The sequence below is a fragment of the Salvelinus fontinalis genome, chromosome 23 (assembly GCF_029448725.1).
Source record: "Salvelinus fontinalis isolate EN_2023a chromosome 23, ASM2944872v1, whole genome shotgun sequence".
NCBI classification, from domain to species: Eukaryota; Metazoa; Chordata; class Actinopteri; order Salmoniformes; family Salmonidae; genus Salvelinus; species Salvelinus fontinalis.
The window spans coordinates 9,568,339-9,585,495 of record NC_074687.1 but is presented as its reverse complement, the minus strand read 5'-3'; the positions used below and the strand labels follow the sequence as shown (position 1 = coordinate 9,585,495).

Genomic DNA, 17,157 nt, shown 5'->3' with positions numbered 1-17,157 from the left:
TTATTAAATGGTGGATAACATATATATTTACACTGAGTATACAAGACAATAAGAACACGTGCTCTTTCCATGACACAGACCGACCAAGTGAATCCAGGTGAAAGCTGTGATCACTTCTTGATGTCACTTGTTAAAACCACTTCAATCAGTGTAGATGAATGGGAGGAGCCAGGTTAAAGAAGGATTTTTAAGCTTTGAGACATGGATTGTGTATGCGTGCCATTCAGAGGGTGAATGGGCAAGACAAAATATTGAAGTGCCTTTGAACGGGTTATGGTAGTAGGTTCTAGGCACACAGGTTTGTGCGAAGAATTGCAACGTTGCTGGGTTTTTCACCCTCAACAGTTTCCTGTGTGCATCAAGAATGGTCCACCACAAAAAGGACATCGAAACAACTTGACACAAATGTGGCGAGCATTGGAGTCAACAAGGGCCAGCATCCCTGTGGTTCTTTACTGCGTTCATAATATATTTCTTCTATGAGGTCATGAATATTAGAATGTTTTCATTCCAACATGATTTCACACAAAATGTATTTTCAGAAATGTACTACTCTTTTACAACTCATTCTGTGATGTTTTACAATGCTTTCCCATACAAAGTATTTGTACAGAAGTAGAAACTGTCACGCCCTGGCCTTAGTATTCTTTGTTTTCTTTATTATTTTAGTTAGGTCAGGGTGTGACATGGGGAATGTTTGTGTTTTGTTGGTTTTGGGTGTTTTTTATGGTAAAGGGGTTGTTGTGTAGTATATGGGTTTGTGTGGAGTTCAGGTGTCTAGCGTTGTCTATGTATGTTTAGTTGTCTAGGAGAGTCTATGGTTACCTGAATGAGTTCCCAATTAGAGACAGCTGATTTCGGTTGTCTCTGATTGGGAGCCTTATTTAGGGTAGCCATAGGCTCTCATTGGTTGTGGGTAATTGTCTATGTCAGAACGTTTGTAGCCTGTTGTATGTGCACGACGTTTCTTAGCTTCACGATCGTTTGTTGTTTTTTTTGTTAGTTTGTATTAAGTGTTTCATGTTTATTTTTCGTCATCTTGAAAAAATAAAAGAAGATGGCTTATTTTCCTACTGCTGCGTTTTGGTCCGTCAATCCGCCACACGATCGTGACAGAATTACCCACCATAGGACCAAGCGGCATGGAAAGCGGCAACAGGACCTACCTACACAGGATTCATGGACATGGGAGGAGATACTGGATGGTAAGGGGCCGTGGGCTCAACCGGGAGAATATCGCCTTCCTCGTGAAGAGCTGGAGGCAGCTAAAGCCGAGAGGAGGCGATATGAGGAGGCAGCACGGAGACAAGGCTGGAGACCCGTGAGTACAACCCAAAAATTTCTTGGGGGGGGCCTTAAAGGGAGTGTGGCAAAGTCAGGTAGGAAACCTGCGCCTACTCCCTGTACTTACCGTGGAGAGCGGGAGTACGGGCAGACACCGTGTTACGCAGTAGAGCTCACGGTGTCTCCTGTACGCGTGCATAGCCCGGTTCGGTACATTTCAGCTCCACGTATCGGCCGGGCTAGACTGAGCGTTGAGCCGTATGTCATGAAGCCGGCCCAACGCATCTGGTCACCAGTGCGTCTCCTCGGGCCGGCGTACATGGCACCAGCCTTACGCATGTTGTCCCCGGTTCGCCTACATAGGCCGGTGCGGGTTATTCCACCTCCCCGCACTGGTCAGGCGACGGGGAGCATACAACCAGGTAAGGTTGGGCAGGCTCGGCGTTCAAGGGAGCCAGTACGCCTGCACGGTCCGGTATTTCCGGCGCCACCTCCCCGCCCCAACCCAGTACCACCAGTGCCTCCTCCACGCACTAGCTATATGGTGCGTGTCTCCAGCCCTTTACCACCAGTGTCTAAACCACGCACCAAGCCTCCTGTGTGTCCCCAGAGTCCTGTGCGTCCTGTTGCTGCTCCCCGCACTAGCCCTGAGATGCGTGTCCCCAGCCCGGTGCCACCAGTCCCGGCACCACGCACCAGGCCTACAGTGCGCCTCAGCCGGCAGGAGTCTGCCGTCTGCACAGCGATGACTGAACTGCCCGTCTGCCAAGCGCCATCTGAGCCATCCGTCTCCCCAGCGACATCTGAGCCATCCGTCTCCCCAGCGCCATCTGAGCCATCCGTCTCCCCAGCGCCATCTGAGCCATCCGTCTGCAATGAGCCTGCAAAGCCGCCCGTCTGCCATGAGCCTGCAAAGCCGCCCGTCTGCCATGAGCCTACTGAGCCGTCCGCCAGACAGGAGCCGCTAGAGCCGCCAGCCAGACAGGAGCCGCTAGAGCCGTCCGTCAGACAGGATCTGCCAGAGCCGCCAACCAGACAGGATCTGCCAGAGCCGCCAACCAGACAGGATCTGCCAGAGCCGCCAACCAGACAGGATCTGCCAGAGCCGCCAACCAGACAGGAGCAGCCAGATCCGTCAGCCAGCCATGAGCAGCCAGATCCGTCAGCTAGCCATGAGCAGCCAGATCCGTCAGCTAGCCATGAGCAGCCAGATCCGTCAGCTAGCCATGAGCAGCCAGATCCGTCAGCTAGCCATGAGCAGCCAGATCCGTCAGCTAGCCATGAGCAGCCAGATCCGTCAGCTAGCCATGAGCAGCCAGATCCGTCAGCTAGCCATGAGCAGCCAGATCCGTCAGCTAGCCATGAGCAGCCAGATCCGTCAGCTAGCCATGAGCAGCCAGATCCGTCAGCCAGCCATGAGCAGCCAGATCCGTCAGCTAGCCATGAGCAGCCAGATCCGTCAGCTAGCCATGAGCAGCCAGATCCGTCAGCTAGCCATGAGCAGCCAGATCCGTCAGCCAGCCATGAGCAGCCAGATCCGTCAGCTAGCCATGGGCCGTCCCTCAGTCCGGAGCTGCAGTCCCTCAGTCCGGAGCTGCCATTCCTCAGTCCGGAGCTGCCATTCCTCAGTCCGGAGCTGCCCCTTACCCTGGTGCTGCCCCTTACCCTGGTGCTGCCCCTTACCCTGGTGCTGCCCCTTACCCTGGTGCTGCCCCTTACCCTGGTGCTGCCCCTTACCCTGGTACTGCCCCTTACCCTGGTGCTGCCCCTTACCCTGGTACTGCCCCTTACCCTGGTACTGCCCCTTAGTCCGGAACTGCCCCTTAATGCAGTGTGGTTAATGTGGAGGGGGGTCATCTGGAGGAAGCTAAGGAGGCGGTTAGGGACTGTGGTGACGTGGGGACCACGACCAGAGCCGGAGCCGCCACCATGGATGGAAGCCCACCCAGACCCTCCCCTAGACTGTGTAATGGTGCGCCCGGAGTTCGCACCTTAAGGGGGGGGTTATGTCACGCCCTGGCCTTAGTATTCTTTGTTTTCTTTATTATTTTAGTTAGGTCAGGGTGTGACATGGGGAATGTTTGTGTTTTGTTGGTTTTGGGTGTTTTTTATGGTAAAGGGGTTGTTGTGTAGTATATGGGTTTGTGTGGAGTTCAGGTGTCTAGCGTTGTCTATGTATGTTTAGTTGTCTAGGAGAGTCTATGGTTACCTGAATGAGTTCCCAATTAGAGACAGCTGATTTCGGTTGTCTCTGATTGGGAGCCTTATTTAGGGTAGCCATAGGCTCTCATTGGTTGTGGGTAATTGTCTATGTCAGAACGTTTGTAGCCTGTTGTATGTGCACGACGTTTCTTAGCTTCACGATCGTTTGTTGTTTTTTTTGTTAGTTTGTATTAAGTGTTTCATGTTTATTTTTCGTCATCTTGAAAAAATAAAAGAAGATGGCTTATTTTCCTACTGCTGCGTTTTGGTCCGTCAATCCGCCACACGATCGTGACAGAAACACACAAAAGTGCAGTCGATTGAGACATTAAGAAAATATTGACTGTGAAAATACATTCTAAAGTGTGCCTGGGAGTTGAGCAGTATTTTATTTGATACGGTAGTTCGGGTGGTTCCAAAAGACTTCCAGTTCCATACATTGTTTGAATAACAAAGGGTCCCGTCACAGCTTGGAAAGTCTTTATTCAATAACAACAATGCCCATCTGCCTGGAACAATTAAGACAAAAAACTTTATAGTCACCGAAGGGAGAATATTACAGGACCTAATAACTTTCCGCCACATCATTGGCAAGGGGCGATGATTAATTGAGATGTGTAATAAGTGCAGAGAGGATTAATTCACTCATTACGTCTGAAATTCAAAGCTTTGACATTTCAGGGAGTCAATGCACAAGTCAAGCAAGACAAAAACATCAATAGTCTCGGCTTCACTGACTCGCTCCTGCCACACACTGTCCTCCATTAAAGAAAGAACCATTTAGACATGTCATTATTGTGTAGCCTGCACATAGACATGATATTAGTTATTAACATATATTTCAGATGAGTGCAGGTTCTCCACTGAGTGTCCATCACCTTTTAAGTTTACCTCAATTACTAGTCACCTTAGGAGTGGGCCTATTTGGTTCAAGATAGATTTTTTTTTTCTGTTATAAGGATGAGGTTAAAAGTAAACTCTGATCAATAGAATGCAGCAGTAAGTGATAGAGGCAGCTCCCAGGCTTGTTGTTTGAAGATTGGAGTGATGGAGAGTAAGCATCGGCTGATAGCGATGATGTTATCAGTCAGCGTGAGTATGGTCTAAGACTCAGACAGACTGGAAAGACCACTGAAAGTGTTGACTGAGTACACTGAGGAGAATACTGTTGTGGCTATAAGGTTGGGCAAAGGGAAATCCTCAACCAGGCACAATGGCTAAGTAACAAAACTATTAAAGATGCATTATAAATGTTTTTCTATCATTTCAGTCAGTAGTTTTGAAAGCAGCGCTAACAAGCCAAAACAGGTACCCAAAAATTTTTCAAAATATCCAAATCATCCATTTCTTATAATATGTTTGTTATGTCCTGCAAATCTTTTTTTTAAGCAATTTGTATGATATGTTATAAATTCGAATGTGTACAGTATATTATGAATTATTTGTAAGTCCTTAAGATCCTGTTCATTCTCGTTAAGTCAATATCATTAGTCACTGAATAAAATAAATTTTGATTGGACACAGCATTCTCTAACATTTAAAACATAACATGAAAGAAAATCCATCAATTTATCATAAAACATTTAGGCTTTGTCAAGACTAAGATTTAAGGAACAAGAGGCAGAAAGTGGCAGCTTTGAGTTAGCCTATACGCTGATGACCAGATAGAATGTTATTCTGCACACTCTACGGTTGATTCTATCTAGATCAGATAGAATGTTATTCTGCACACTACGGTTGAGTCAATCTAGATCAGATAGAATGTTATTCTGCACACTACGGTTGAGTCAATCTAGATCAGATAGAATGTTATTCTGCACACTACGGTTGAGTCAATCTAGATCAGATAGAATGTTATTCTGCACACTCTACGGTTGAGTCAATCTAGATCAGATAGAATGTTATTCTGCACACTACGGTTGAGTCAATCTAGATCAGATAGAATGTTATTCTGCACACTCTATGGTTGAGTCAATCTAGATCAGATAGAATGTTAATCTGCACACTACGGTTGAGTCAATCTAGATCAGATAGAATGTTATTCTGCACACTACGGTTGAGTCAATCTAGATCAGATAGAATGTTATTCTGCACACTACGGTTGAGTCAATCTAGATCAGATAGAATGTTAATCTGCACACTACGGTTGAGTCAATCTAGATCAGATAGAATGTTATTCTGCACACTACGGTTGAGTCAATCTAGATCAGATAGAATGTTATTCTGCACACTACGGTTGAGTCAATCTAGATCAGATAGAATGTTATTCTGCACACTACGGTTGAGTCAATCTAGATCAGATAGAATGTTATTCTGCACACTCTACGGTTGAGTCAATCTAGATCAGATAGAATGTTGTTCTGCACACTACGGTTGAGTCAATCTAGATCAGATAGAATGTTAATCTGCACACTCTATGGTTGAGTCAATCTAGATCAGATAGAATGTTATTCTGCACACTCTACGGTTGAGTCAATCTAGATCAGATAGAATGTTATTCTGCACACTACAGTTGAGTCAATCTAGATCAGATAGAATGTTATTCTGCACACTCTATGGTTGAGTCAATCTAGATCAGATAGAATGTTATTCTGCACACTACGGTTGAGTCAATCTAGATCAGATAGAATGTTAATCTGCACACTCTATGGTTGAGTCAATCTAGATCAGATAGAATGTTATTTTGCACACTACGGTTGAGTCAATCTAGATCAGATAGAATGTTATTCTGCACACTACAGTTGAGTCAATCTAGATCAGATAGAATGTTATTCTGCACACTACAGTTGAGTCAATCTAGATCAGATAGAATGTTATTTTGCACACTACGGTTGAGTCAATCTAGATCAGATAGAATGTTATTCTGCACACTCTACGGTTGAGTCAATCTAGATCAGATAGAATGTTATTCTGCACACTACAGTTGAGTCAATCTAGATCAGATAGAATGTTATTCTGCACACTACAGTTGAGTCAATCTAGATCAGATAGAATGTTATTTTGCACACTACTGTTGAGTCAATCTAGATCAGATAGAATGTTATTCTGCACACTCTACGGTTGAGTCAATCTAGATCAGATAGAATGTTATTCTGCACACTCTACGGTTGAGTCAATCTAGATCAGATAGAATGTTATTTTGCACACTACGGTTGAGTCAATCTAGATCAGATAGAATGTTATTCTGCACACTCTATGGTTGAGTCAATATACCAAACCTGTGTCAACCTAAATTACTGTGGATCTTCCTCCCTCTAGTCTACTGCACTTCAATCAAGTGCCATTGCAGACACAATAACACACATCTGACAGACGGTGCTTGACTTGTTTCACATGCATCCTTCACAGAACTCCGCATGACTACGTACGGTATAGTTCAGTGGAACGTTCCTAAACCCTGCAAAACTGTGACGACACATTGTAGCCTTAGCCTACATGCCAGTTCAGGGGGTTTTAGCTGAATAACATGTTGTTGTTTTTTTTGTCGCCTCGCTTATATTATGACCTTAATTTAACTATGCGCTCCAATCCTACCCAGAGTTCTACTTCTCTCGCGGTCATGGAGGGCCCACTGAAAATTGGAAAAAAAAGATCAGTTGGCTCTCTGCTTCATCCTGGGCTTTTAGACTCATTCACAATGATTTGCAAAAGGGGTAGAATTCATTGTGTAAGAGCCTAAAGGCATTGCACATGGCATCAAGACAGGTTTCAGTAGCTCACAATGGAAACATTGTTTGCCCAGATACATTAGGCTAAATATCCTTGTTTCTCAGGTAATGATCACTGTGTAGCAGACAATGTTTGGGAGGTGGACATGTTTCTAATGACACAGTCAATCAATCAAATCAAATCAAAGTTTGTTGGTTGCATACACAGATTCACAGATGCTATCGTAGGTGCAGCAAAATGCTTGTTTCTAGCTTCAACAGTGCAGTAATAGCTATACAATTCATCAAACTACCACAGACACTACAATACTACTTCAGAGATCAAAACATACATCAATAGAAATGGTCTATGAGACATGGTTGGTGAAAGAGACACAGACAGCATCATACAGTACATTAACCATGTGAAATATGACCACAAAAACACATGCCACATGTCCTCTAGTGGACAGAGTTCATTTTGGCACTGAGAGCGATAAAGAGTTTTCTCGGAGAGGTAAACGTGGACTGCATGTGCTTTCCATTTGGAGCTCCTCTTTTGCCCCAGGGTGAAAACTACAGCGCCTGCGGTATCTCTACACTGCACCAAACACTGGAGGATAAATTGGGGTGGCAGGTAGCCTAGTGGTTAGAGCGTTGGGCTGAAAGGTTGCTGGATCGAATCCCAAGCTGACAAGGTTGTCATTCTGCCTCTGAACAAAGCAGTGTTCCTAGGCTGTCATTGTAAGTAAGAATTTGTTCTTAACTGACTTGCCTAGTTAAATAAATAGAAAATAAAACCAGATCTTTGGCAAAATGCAAAAGACTGTCCCCAGTGTGAAAAACTCAGTGACAATGATTATGGGACAACTGCAGACACAAATGTCTGATATGAACATACAACATCACCAATATTGACAATATTGGTCCTAGGTCCTAGGCTAGTAACAGCAGTAGTATATATTTTTTTTTTCATCAGCTGTGAAATGAAATGTACAATTTGTATGGTAATTACATATTCTCTGAAAGTCTGAAAAATCGATAAGCAACTGTTTTTAAGCAGTGAAATGTAATAACACCGTTATGTTATATCTGGTCTTTATAAACTGCAATAATGAAAATGTACCTTCCGCGTGCACTGAAATACGGTGTCTAGGTGGCTTGATTTATGCATGCAGTTGTGGCACATGATTCCAATAGACGAATTGCAAATATGTAGCATTGCACTCAATATAGTATTGGCTTCTGTCGTTATGTCTACCAACAGTAAAACTTAAAGTGCCACTTGACGCTCGCATCCACGCTGAAGCAAATGAACCTGTCTGTCTGAGTGCGCGCTACAAAGTTTATTGTCAACATCACGGAGTAAAATTGAGAAGATGTGAAAATAGAATGGACCTATGCGCACTACAAATAAATAGATAGCAAATGTATAAAGTTCGACATATTTACCATTTGCAAGAAGTTCATTATTATTCTTCACTAGGCTGCGCGGACGTGTTTTGTACAGAAAACAACAAAAAGGCTACACAAACATGCGACTCGATCAACATCCAAACACTAAACTATTGAAAATATTGTGTAGGCTAATCCCATTCCAAAAACGGATGAAACAAATATGAATTGACTTACATTACAACACGACAGTTAACAGGCTGTCCTGAAAGATGGTCCTCGGCGATACCACATCAACCCACGCTCTCATGCCCTCATCTCATCTCAACACGCATATGGTGGAAAAGTTTAGTGACGTCAACGTACTCGGGTTAACGTTGCAGATCTACTGGAAGTGCCAGCGAGCTGCACATTTAAAGCGACAGATCATGGGGTGGAACAAATTGACATACATCTGGACATTAAGTGCCACCTTTCAGGGTGATTTTTTGCAGCTAGAAAACGTGAAGAAAAAAAAAATTCTATTCCACGTACAATTAACTCATTATAATTGGTAGATTCTCTGTTTGAATTAGTCAATGTAGATTTCCAACCAGATATCCAAACTCATAGACCTAAGAATAGTTTAACTAAAACTTGCCTCACCTCTCTAAGGTCTCTATCATGTATCAACTACCTCTCTGAGGACGGCCATTTAATTATTTAAAAGGGGCCATATGACCCTGAAACACTGATTCTTCTCTCTTTCTACTTTTTGTATTCTGGATATTACACCCTATTATCTCATATTGTTGTTAACACATTCATTCAGATTCCATTATAGTTGAAAATTGCATTTCAACAAGAGTACTCACAGAAAGCGTGCATCGGGCCATTTTTTCTTATTCGTGAAATGAGGCCCTGCATTACGAGTGCAGAAGAGCAAGGCTCCACCATATCCATCACCATCACAGCTCATCACACCAGCAGTCAAAAGAAGACTCGCATGAAATGTCGCTGAAATATTGATGGTAGAAATGTTCAGGTGAGGCTTCTCTGACTGAGGCTGATATGAAAGTCCATCAGCATGGAAATTGCTTACATTTTGATATGAGTTTCGGATTTAAAACATAATTTGCCACAGATGCTGACAGCAGGGGCCTGTTCCCTGTTGGGTTTTCTGAGTGCGAAAGGTGGAAGGTAACCTTATGGTGAATGAGATTAGGTGGATGGTTGTATCACATAAAAGCCAGGGTTGTTTTTTTAATACTAAAATACAACTAAAGAAACTCTGACTGCTACAAACTGGTCAGCTAGTTGTGATGCATACAGTTTTGTTTGTCTGTGATTCATTGGACGTTGATGACATGAGCCTGATTGAATTCCACCTTTAGATTGGTTTAAAGGGGCAATCCGCAGTTGAAACAATAACAAAGGCTACCCCACCTTTGTTTTGGTAAAATGCTGAGAGATGGGCCTGGAGAAATGTAACCACTCTTAAATTCATAGGCAGAGCTATTGATGCAAGGTCTGACCATCCAATATATCAACATTATAGTTTTAAGCACATTTTGAGTCTATGCAGTGTTTTTTTTTTTTACATTTACAATATTTACAAAGATTGGAGTAAAGCAAGCTCATATCTTTGGTTCTGATGGGGTACGACAGCTGAACTAAGTTCATTAGGCATTTATAAGTTATATTCTTCACAAATCAATGAGTATATATCCTTAATTCATATGAATCCAACATAGAAGCACTAAGGATTGACCCTTCAAAATGCATCCTATATTAAACTAGATTTTGCTCAGCTTAATGTTGTATACTTTACTAATAGGCCACTCCAGTTTTTAATTGAAATTATGCAATGCTAAGGAAATTGTATAGACCATATATTATATATTGTATATTAAGTTTTCTTTCAGTAAGTCAGTATTTTAGTTAACCCTTAGTAGTATACCAAGTTGAGTAAGAACACATTGAAATATACAGCAATGACTTGGGGAAGCATTTCAGAGATAAGAAGGATTGAATGATCCAATTGGGAACTGAGGTAGCCATAGTATTATGGGCTGCTAGGTTGGAAATGTTAATCCACGACACCGGTTAACACCCCTTCTCTTGCAACACGTGCCATGGGATTGTTAACGACCATGAGTCAAGACCTGTGTGTAAATTCACAATGATGGCATACATTGATGTATCAGGATCTGGTCCTTAGTTACAGGGATGAGTACTTTCTACTGGCCCTCCAACACCCCTGTTGAGTACCTTCTACTGTCCCTCCAACACCCCTGATGAGTACTTTCTACTGGCCCTCCAACACCACTGATGAGTATGTTCTACTGGCCCTCCAACACCCCTGATGAGTACCTTCTACTGGCCCTCCAACACCCCTGATGAGTACCTTCTACTGGCCCTCCAACACCCCTGATGAGTACCTTCTACTGGCCCTCCAACACCCCTGATGAGTACCTTCTACTGGCCCTCCAACACCCCTGATGAGTACCTTCTACTGGCCCTCCAACACCCCTGATGGGTACCTTCTACTGGCCCTCCAACACCCCTGATGAGTACCTTCTACTGGCCCTCCAACACTCCTGATGAGTACCTTCTACTGGCCCTCCAACACCACTGATGAGTATGTTCTGCTGGCCCTCCAACACCCCTGATGAGTACCTTCTACTGGCCCTCCAACACCACTTCCACTTACTGCAGAATCTGGTTTCCCATCCAGGTATCAACAGGTTGTAGACCTACTTAGCTTCATATGAGAGCCAGCAGGGGGTTGCAGGGTGGTATAGCTAGTCTCCCACACTGTTGTTATCAAAAGGTTTGGTTTATTCCTCAAAAAGTTTGTCTGGGATGATCCTAAATAATACTATAAAAATAAATAGAAACTAAATAAATAAAACTGCACTCTCAAAGAACTGATAAACATCAGAGATTGAGGAACTCGCCTTTCAGTCAAGGCTCTGACGCTTTGTTCCAGCTACTTTAAACAGCAAGCCTTGTAAATGTAAGGCTTGCCTTAATATCTGCATGTAACTCCCCTCCTGAACAATAAAATGAAAACTGTTAGTGTCTTGCTTATGTTTGTAATAGCCTACGGTTACAACAGACAAATAACTAAGTTTGTTCTAACTGTTTTGTGTACAAGCGGCAGTGGAGTTACGGAGTGACTGAGCACCGAGCAGCAGCTGAAAGGAGGTAGGCTAGTGTGTAGAAATCTCCATATTTTTTTACAACAGCAGGTCGGAGTCCAGACAATCCAGAACCGCAGCCACTCTGTAAATGGAATTGTCTCTCTCTAACGAGGATACCAATTTTCCATCCTGTTATTGGAGCCTTGCAGACAGAGTAATTCCTTTTCTCCTTCTCTACAATAACTTAAACTGTGTGCATTTCCCATCACACAATGTGATAATCCACCCAACAAAAAGCACAGTATTCTAGGCCAATCTATGATGGACTAAAACGTCAATGCATTTGTCAGACGCTCTTATCCAGAGCAATTAAAGTTAAGTGCCTTGCTCAAGGGCACATCAATAGATTTTTCGCCGGGTGGGCACGGGGATTCAAACCGGCGACCTTTAGGTTACTGGCCAAACGCTCTTAACCGCTAAACTAACCGCCTCCCTTTCTAATACAGATTATGGTTTGCACTGAACAGATTAACTTCTGAGAGATGCATGAATATGGAGCGAGCTTTGTCCCATTCTGAAATCTGAACATTTGCAATGATGGGATCATAGAAGATATAATTAGAGCTGTATGGTTTGAAGTTATACTTCACAATGTTTTACTTGTATATTCTTACGATAAACTATGCAACGCGGAGTGCCTGGACACAGCCCTTAGCCATGGTATATTCACCATACATAAAAAAACAGAGGTGCCTTATTGCTATTATAAACAGGGAACCAACATAATTAGAGCAGTAAAAACACATGTTTTGTCATACCCGTGGTATACGGTCTGATATACCACAGCTGTCAGCCAATCAGCATTCAGGGCTCGAAGCACCCAGTTTATAATTTAAGATAAATACACGATGAGGTACAATTGAAACAGACACATTTAGGGAATTACAGTACATGTACTGTGATATATACAGTATGTATTCAATGTGATACATTTGTGAGCAATAATACTATAAATGATTTTCAACACATAGCAGCACTGAAGACTCAATGATATAAAGTTGGAATTCACAGTAAATACCAGAAAGACAAACAATTGCGTCATGAATAGCAAAAACACACAGTTGTGATACACACAGTTGTGTTACTGTTCTGTGTGATTTAGCTGAATAGAGGAGATGTCTTACAGTCAGGCACCAATTACCTGCAACCTGAGAATAAATTGACTAAACTCCAGTGCAGTAGTTAATCCGGACAGAGGCTACAAAAGTGGCTTTTTGTTGTTCTGCATGTGCATCTAGATTGTAAACTGTTCTCTATCTCTGTGCGTAATCATTTCCTAGTTTGTTATTTTTGGAAGACGAGAGCATGTGGAGATAGACTACCGCGCAGAAACACTGAGTTGATTATTCAGACAAACAGCAGCAGTTAGATCTATTTCATTTTTTTATGCAATGGAGCACAGTGCATGGGGAACAGTGTGTTCCCCATGCATCTCATTGCTAATCGACAACAACAGTCCATTGTTGTGTATGCTGTTGATGGTTATTCCCAGGTATGTGAAGGGATTTTCGCAATCTCAACAACTTTGCCTTAAATTATAGTTGTGGGGCTGTGTTGGCAACACATGAAGCGCAAGTTACACAAACAAAAGACAAAAAGGCTCATTAAACACTATGACGTGCACAGAGCAATCACACAGATCACATTAACCGTAGTCCAGTCCAGTTTCTCAAAGACTATTACACAGATCACATTAACCGTAGTCCAGTCAAATTTCTCAATGACTATCACACAGATACACTGTTGAGATATTTATCCAGGCTCAGTGACCATGACTACCCCTATAGAAGCGGAAATATCTGAACTCCAGTATATAAATGACTTTCCACATCATAGGATTCTGTGACCTAGGTCTTTCATGGACTCGCGGGGTAATTTATACACAAATACTGTATCTATTGATCACAGCTCTGTAACTTTCAGCACGGATCATGTCAACACAGATCATGTCAGATCATGTCAACACAGATCATGTCAGCACAGATGATGTCAACACAGATCATGTCAGATCATGTCAACACAGATCATGTCAGATCATGTCAGATCATGTCAACACAGATCATGTCAGATCATGTCAACAGAGATCCTGTCAACACAGATCATGTCAACACAGATCATGTCAACACAGATCATGTCAACACAGATGATGTCAACACAGATCATGTCAACACAGATCATGTCAACACAGATCATGTCAACACAGATCATGTCAGATTATATCAACACAGATCATGTCAACACAGATCATGTCAGATCATGTCAACAGAGATCATGTCAACACAGATCATGTCAACAGAGATCATGTCAACACAGATCATGTCAGATCATGTCAACACAGATCATGTCAGATCATGTCAACACAGATCATGTCAACACAGGTCATGTCAACACAGATCATATCAACACAGATCATGTCAACACAGATCATGTCAACACAGATCATGTCAGATCATGTCAACACAGATCATGTCAACACAGATCATGTCAACACAGATCATGTCAACACAGATCATGCCAACACAGATCATGTCAGATCATGTCAACACAGATCATGTCAGATTATATCAACACAGATCATGTCAACACAGATCATGTCAACACAGATCATGTCAGATTATATCAACACAGATCATGTCAACACAGATCATGTCAACACAGATCATGACAGATCATGTCAACACAGATCATGTCAACACAGATCATGTCAACACAGATCATGTCAACACAGATCATGTCAGATCATGTCAACACAGATCATGTCAGATCATGTCAACACAGATCATGTCAGATCATGTCAACACAGATCATGTCAACACAGATAATGTCAACACAGATCATGTCAACACAGATCATGTCAGATCATGTCAACACAGATCATGTCAACACAGATCATGTCAGATCATGTCAACACAGATCATGTTGTAGTCAACTTGAAACAAATAAAAAACAAATAAAACAATTCTGAAACACCAAATAGCTTGATTTTAATTCGGAAACATTATTCCACAGTGTCAGTAATGAATTATCCAGCATTATGTAACACTACTGGATATTTAAGGTAAGAGATCAAGAAGATAATTATACATTTCAGTATAACAGGTAGCTACCCATTGTTTTAAATTGCCCTTGTATTAAATCGTTGTCTCCACACAGCAGTCGGCCGCCAGTTTCATATTTGCCTCAGAAAACATTGAATAAAATATAAGAACACATGGGGTTTATAGATGATTTAGGGAGCAAAAGAATCTATGATTTTCAGGTCCAGTATCTAGCACAGTGAACTTGGATAAGAGTTGGTGAATGCGAGCACAGCACAGCATGCACTAAATACTGCATAAGAATACAGAGCGTAACGTAACGGGTCAGTGATTATATAATAGAAACATAAAGGGTCAGTGATTATATAATAGGAACGTAACGGGTCAGTGATTATATAATAGGAACGTAACGGGTCAGTGATTATATAATAGGAACGTAACGGGTCAGTGATTATATAATAGGAACGTAACGGGTCAGTGATTATATAATAGGAACGTAACGGGTCAGTGATTATATATTAGGAACATAACGGGTCAGTGATTATATAATAGGAACGTAACGGGTCAGTGATTATATATTAGGAACATAACGGGTCAGTGATTATATATTAGGAACATAACGGGTCAGTGATTATATAATAGGAACATAGAGGGTCAGTGATTATATAATAGGAACATAACGGGTCAGTGATTATATAATAGGAACGTAACGGGTCAGTGATTATATAATAGGAACGTAACGGGTCAGTGATTATATATTAGGAACATAACGGGTCAGTGATTATATAATAGGAACGTAACGGGTCAGTGATTATATATTAGGAACATAACGGGTCAGTGATTATATAATAGGAACATAACGGGTCAGTGATTATATATTAGGAACATAACGGGTCAGTGATTATATAATAGGAACATAGAGGGTCAGCGATTATATAATAGGAACGTAACGGGTCAGTGATTATATAATAGGAACGTAACGGGTCAGTGATTATATAATAGGAACGTAACGGGTCAGTGATTATATATTAGGAACATAACGGGTCAGTGATTATATAATAGGAACGTAACGGGTCAGTGATTATATATTAGGAACATAACGGGTCAGTGATTATATAATAGGAACATAACGGGTCAGTGATTATATATTAGGAACATAACGGGTCAGTGATTATATAATAGGAACATAGAGGGTCAGTGATTATATAATAGGAACGTAACGGGTCAGTGATTATATATTAGGAACATAACGGATCAGTGACTATATAAATCAAATCAAAGTTTATTTGTCACGTGCTCCGAATACAACAGGTGTAGACCTTAAATTGAAATGCTTACTTACAGGCTCTAACCAATAGTGCAAAAAAGGTTTTGGGTGAACAATAGGTAAGCAAAGAAATAAAACAACAGTAAAAAGACAGGCTATATACAGTAGAAAGGCTATAAAAGTAGCGAGGCTACATACAGACACCGGATAGTCAGGCTGATTGAGGTAGTATGTACATGTAGATATGGTTAAAGTGACTATGCATATATGATGAACAGAGAGGAGCAGTAGCGTAAAGAGGGGTTGACGGGTGGTGGGTGGTGGGTGGCGGGACACAATGCAGATAGCCCGGTTAGCCAATGTGCGGGAGCCCAATTGAGGTAGTTTGTACATGAATGTAAAGTAAAGTGACTATCCATATATGATAAACAGAGAGTAGCAGCAGCGTAAAAAGAGGGTTGGGGGGGGGTAATAGAAACATAAAGGGTCAGTGACTATATAATAGGAACATAGAGGGTCAGTGATTATATAATAGGAACATAACGGGTCAGTGACTATATAATAGAAACATAGAGGGTCAGTGACTATATAATAGAAACATAGAGGGTCAGTGACTATATAATAGGAACATAGAGGGTCAGTGACTATATAATAGAAACATAAAGGGTCAGTGACTATATAATAGAAACATAGAGGGTCAGTGACTATATAATAGGAACATAGAGGGTCAGTGACTATATAATAGAAACATAAAGGGTCAGTGACTATATAATAGAAACATAAAGGGTCAGTGACTATATAATAGAAACATAGAGGGTCAGTGACTATACAATAGGAACATAGAGGGTAAGTGACTATATTATAGGAATATAGAGGGTCAGTGACTATATAATAGGAACATAGAGGGTCAGTGACTATACAATAGGAACATAGAGGGTCAGTGACTATATAATAGGAATATAGAGGGTCAGTGACTATATAATAGGAACATAGAGGGTCAGTGACTATATAATAGGAATATAGAGGGTCAGTGACTATATAATAGGAATATAGAGGGTCAGTGACTATATAATAGGAATATAGAGGGTCAGTGACTATATAATAGGAACATAGAGGGTCAGTGATTATACAATAGGAAC

General features: G+C 41.7%; 1 protein-coding gene across 8 annotated transcripts in view; it reads right to left on the bottom strand.

Moving 5' to 3' along the window:
* LOC129820830 (PTB domain-containing engulfment adapter protein 1-like) overlaps positions 1-8,883 on the bottom strand; it is a 170,227-nt gene extending 161,344 nt beyond the window's left edge. For 7 of the 8 annotated variants that reach the window (XM_055877834.1, XM_055877833.1, XM_055877837.1 and 4 more), the window contains exon 1: positions 8,766-8,883. The gene's annotated coding sequence lies outside the window, so the exon portion shown is untranslated. The remainder of the gene's footprint in view (positions 1-8,765) is intronic. The other variant, XM_055877842.1, reaches the window with a different exon arrangement.
* Between the last annotated feature and the right edge of the window lie 8,274 nt (positions 8,884-17,157).